This window comes from Nyctibius grandis, chromosome 9 (genome assembly GCF_013368605.1).
Source record: "Nyctibius grandis isolate bNycGra1 chromosome 9, bNycGra1.pri, whole genome shotgun sequence".
In the NCBI taxonomy this organism is placed as follows: domain Eukaryota; kingdom Metazoa; phylum Chordata; class Aves; order Nyctibiiformes; family Nyctibiidae; genus Nyctibius; species Nyctibius grandis.
Window position 1 is genome coordinate 6838220 of NC_090666.1, and position 5792 is coordinate 6844011.

A 5792-nucleotide genomic window follows, 5' to 3' on the forward strand; every position below is an offset into this window, starting at 1 on the left:
CTAAAATAATAAATGGTCAGTTCCATTCCTTTTATCAGCTGGGCTCAAGATCTGCAGATCCTTGGAGACTTAGCCTTCGACAGAGACAAAAACGTATGGCTTTCAAAGCAAAATCACTGTATTTGAACACAGTTCTGTTCTACTGGTTTGGGTGACAGCTAGGGAGTGAAGGGCACTATTGCTAAAGTTACCTAAGAAAAGGCTGGAAATAAGTCACCTCAGACCCTTGTCACCCTACAGTGGTTAACAGCCATCACATCTGGTCTCAATCAAGAGCCAGTAACGAACGACAGCTAGCCTATTCAGAGGCCTGGATCATGTATGGTTTTAACATAAAAACCTGGTACAGAGCATCAGGACCAGTGAAAGATGGCATTCTTCAGTGAGAAACGCAAGCCGTCAGAGGAAATGGGGCGGGGGGGAAATTACTTGTACAGTTCATTGAATCAGTTTATTAGCCAGCTCAGTGCAGAAAATGATTGCTAATAAAGCAAAGAAATATTTATCCAACAGTGAAAAGGAACACTTAGATATTAAGGCTACCAAAATTTCTCCTACTTGTGAAAGGAACGGGAGATTCAGAGTGAATAAACAAATGGATGTAGACCCTGGAGAAGATCTTAGAAATAAGCAAATGAACAAACCAATGAACAAAAAAATCTCTTTTCATCAAGAAAGCAAGCTTTCAGAAAACCTGACACTCTAATCATGATCACTGTGAAGAGGGGACACAGTAACTGACTTGAGACCCATCACATACAGTCTTGGGATGAACAGATCAAGTCCATTAATTTACTCCCTCATTTATTCACAATCCAGAAAACATTTGTTGCTGTTTTGCCTGCAAATAAAACAACTTATTCAGTATTTCCAGAACATTTGGTCTGGGGATTGTGTTAGGAGTGACTGCGCGTAACTGGATAAAGAGGAGGCACTCCTCACCTACTGGTGCACTGGATCTCTTAACCAGGCTTCTGGGAGGCCTTAACAAACCGCACAATGGTTTGAAGGGGTACAACTGGGAGGGGAGCACAGGGAAGGCTGCAGTTTAAACCACATGGGCCAGAGGGAAAGCCAGCACTGGTGGCCAGGGGCAGAAATCTTTCAGTTACTACTGGTGAGACTCAAGGCTCTCCAGCATGCAGCATCACATTGATGTACAGATCTATACTTTGGATCACAGAGTCACATTTACCTCTTCCCTTTTCAATCAACTGGCAAAGACTGAGATTCTGCAGTTGGTTCGCAGATGTATGTTAAATAACAGGCAATCACTTTCCTCATACATCAACACGTCCCACGTTTAGTGAAGAATCACAAATTTGAAAGCTGTTTCCTGTCTCAGTCTATTAGTAACAAGGGTATTCATTACAGCAGCTTAAATAGAGGGAGAATACGTTGCTTAGCTTGGAGAAAAATGTGTAGAACAATAATCAGTGCGATGCAACGCTATCTGAAACTTGATTTCCAGCAGTCACTGCACCAAAAGGTTTAAAAAAGTGGCCTTAAGAGACAATCTTGTGAAAAGTAACAGAGGAAAAAGTTTGTGCCGTGTAATCTCTGGGAGTCACATGGATTAAGACTGGTAAGGAAAACCCTTTGGTTTGGTTTGTCTGTAAAGCTGGTGAACAGAATTTATGCCACAGCGATAAACATTCTTCAGGTTTCCTAGCATTTATTGTTAAGATCATTCTGTTTATTACAACCCTACCAAGCTCCAGCCTTTAACATGTGAGACCCTGGCCCAGGTTGCCCAGAGAAGTTGTGGCTGCCCCCTCCCTGGCCATGTTTAAGGCCAGGTTGGATGAGGCTTTGAGCAACCTGGTCTAGAGGAAAGGTGTCCCTGCCCGTGGCAGAGGTGTGGGAACTGGATGATCTTTAAGGTCCCTTCCAACCCAAACCATTCTGTGATTCTGTTAGAAGCTACTTCACAACGAACCATTTTTCAGAGAGCAGAATTCCTTCATTGACAAGAACAAAATGTTGGAAGTTGTTTTGCTAATTTTTAAGGACTCTTACATGTGATTTTACTTAAAAATCATCACATTCATACTCTGCTGCATAATTCTTTGAAATTCTGTCAAAAAGACTCAAAACCTTATGCTGGGCATCAAGCTTCTGTTCTTGTGAAAAAACTGCCACTCCTTAGGCAATCTCAGGGTCTCTTACAAAAGGTAAATTAAAATTTACCTTATGCCTGTAATGACAATTGCCAATGCATTTCAGGGTTATTTGCAAACCTTTATTTACTAACTTAAACTCTTCAACTCTGCCTCCAGCAGGAACTCGGGCTTGAAGTTCTGCTGTGCTTTGGAATAAGCTTTCCAATGTTCCCTCTGGAGGTACAGACAAAACAGTATCACAGAAAATCTAGTATTTCAGTAACCTTCTGGCACAATGTTTCCTTGTCTTGACAGGAAGACCTTGACAAGCTCCATCTGACTCCTACAAAGACTCTACTACAGGATCAAGAAATTGAATGTAAAAAGCCACTGAACATGCTCCATCTCCACTTTACGTGGCAGAGGAGCAGCCCATGTAGCTCAGGCTGGGCAAGGAAGACCGGTATCAACCTTGCCAGTATAGATACACAAGCACACTGTACTCCCTAGTATTTTCCAAAACAATTTAGAGTTTGGAAGCTATATTCAGGACCCCCCCATACCTGGCACACTCCAGCCTGAGCAGCAGAAGAGTAAGAATTTTCCAGCAGTGACTGATTATTCATGCATCTAGGACCTGCTGCAGTTTCAAGCCAACAGAGGCAGGGAGAATCCCTCTGCAGTGCTCTCATTGCCACCACAGCTACTGTGCCAAGACATGCAGGGGTGAAAAGAAATCCAATACAGACACAGGGGGAAGCGTACAGGTTTCAGTGCAGAGAAAGAGAGGGGAGAGATGCAGATTAGATAGATGCCATGGAAAAATGAGTTATAAGTGAAGTGGGTACAACTGAATCAGAACAGTAGGAGTGAAGGGGGTGTGTGTGTGAAATCATATCAGAGGTATAGAAGCAAGAGAATCAAACTACAAGTGACCACAAAATTGAGGAAACATTAGATCATTATCTTTTGCTGCTCTCAGAAAGTAGCTCAGACAAAACACACAAAAAAAATTATTCTCCCAATCTTTTAAGATTAACATACCTTAAGGACAACTGCTAGCCTTGGCAAATTTTAGCCTCATCAACTCAAGCTGTAAAGGGGCACGATCTGATGGAGAGGTTCAGACTGTAAGGAAATGTAGGTGAATACAACTGTTGCATCCTTTTTTCCATTGAAAAGGACAAACCAAAAAAATCAGTTACAATCAAGAACCACATTAAGTTGTAAAATCAAATATTCTGAAGTAGGAAAAGCCCAAGGCAGTATTGCTTTTTGTAGTGTGGATTACACTCTCTTAATCCACTGCCCCTTTCCAAATGCATCATTGTAATTGATTTGAAAAAATAAATACAGAAATCACATACTTTTTTTTCCCTATAGGTCCTTCCACCTCATTCTGCATACTGGGTGGGCCTGTTCAGAAGAATCAGGGCTGTCAGTGAGGCTTTTGTCCATAGTTTCTTTTGCAGTTCACTAATAAAGTTAGGAGCTGTATGTAAATCCAGAAGGCGGAATGGCGGGGAGCTGGGAAGGAACACTTGGTTCCCTTTACAAGGAAACCTAACTAAGGGAGTTGAGAGACTCTCTGGACATTCAGATTTTATACTTGTACCTGTATTTACCAAACACCACACAGTAATTCTGCAGCAAGGTAAACTCAGTTGCCAAGCCATGGCATGCCTCCCATTTTATAAACAAGCAGCAAAACAGCAGAAGTAGATCTTTTGGTTACTTAGCCTAGTCTATTTTTCTATATTAATGGCAAAATTGATTTTTCATTAATGGAATTTAAAGAGCAGTGACTCAATCTTTCCATTCATTTAAACACTTTGCCCTTTGTTGTCCAGAATCAGAAATCTGCAGGTTAGCACCAGCCACAACCTCAAACTTTCCCATTCATTAATGATTTTCATTTGTACTGGGAAAGAAACATGTTTGCCTACAGACACAGGGATGCCATACTACTGTATCTAGTTACTTCGTTCCCCCAAAACTTTTTGCCCTTGGGCAGAACAAAAGTGGAAGTCAGTATTCTTAGATACCGTCCCCTTAATCTGCCCATGCTAAATAAAGCTTGGTATGGCTGCTAAACAACATAGGCAAAATTCTTTAAGAGCTGCCGTAGGCTCCTAGAAAGTCACTTCAAACAGTGTATGACCCAGAGATGGCCTTTTTAGGTCAGAGATCCACAAAAGCCTCAGGAAGGGAAAAAAGGCCTACCGATGACACTGCATATGAAGAATTGCACTTCAATATGGCTGTTTCAAACTCGATTTCATACGAGATACTCGGGATAGTAAGAAAACCAAAGAGGAACATCACAGTTTTATGTAGAATTCTATTTCATCAGATTCCCTTCCCTCTTTCCCTCTTTCTCAGGAAAAACAGTTTGTACCTTCCTCAAAATGATTTATGAAAATACTTTTGAGAATTAAAGTGATGAGCTTGAAAGATACGAAAATGACAAGCTGAAGTTGCTCTCCTCTATCTTAGTAGAAAATTTTTACTATTCGACTTGTTTATAAAATAACTATTTTGCTAAGATGCATCTAGCAGTCATGAGCCATCATCCATTCCTACCTGTTTCAGAGCTCTCTTTTGGCTAGTCTCTCAAAACTGTTTTTTTTTCAGCTCTCCACCCTCTCTATTGGCACTCACTTAGTCCTATCTTGCAGAACTACTGAAGAAACGAAGATGGCAGGCCATCTGTAATACAAACAATATTATTAAATCAGAAAGCACTAGAAATAGACTAGAATGCACAGGTTACTCTCCAAGGGAACAGATCAGCAATAAAGACTTCAAGAAGTTTCAGCTGTTTTCACCTGAAGAATTTCAGAATAAAGCACACTGCTGAAAAAAGTCACTTCAGTTCCTAACAAATTAGTACCTTTGTAAAAAAAGGATCCCAAGGTGCTGCACCACCCCAAGCCTCTAACAAAAACATAAGCCTTGAAAGGCAGGGTGGAATTTTCTTATATGCTGAACCGCTAAAGAATCACACATCTATATAAAAAAGCAGAGAGGTGTCAGCTAACAACATTGCATTGAACTTGGTAAGATGAAACTTAACACTCAACTTGAATCAAGGACTCTCAGAACAACACGCCTGATAGCCAACTACTACCTTTTGTTATCTTACAAACATACGATAACATATAATACTACCAGAATGATTTAACCTTGTGTTTTATGTGGTTTACTGTCAGATATCAAGACCATTTTCTTTTTAGCACACGCACAGAAGGAAAAAAACAAATGAGGAAATAAAATGCTTTTCCTATCTCAAGCTGAAGCATTTCCTGTGTCACACACACGCCTTCGAAATTGCCTCATCTCAGGTACCGGGGACATTACTTTCCTAGCTCTTTATAGGAATCATAGCATGGCCTATAAATATTACTTGGCCTTTTATACAGCCATACATGGTAAAAGACATGCTAAATGTGATCAATACGCATAATTTGCACAACCAATTTTACACATACCATCTACAATAAACTGCTTAACTTCTGAAAATTTAACAAGCTAATCCATCCCCACAACCAGGATACTGCAGATGAAGCAATAATAACAAGCAGCAATTAAACCACTACTTTTTCCATGACAATAAACTGCCACTACTACAACTATCACCCAGACTACAGCAACATTACTGCATGACAAAGATAGACACATTAACTACAG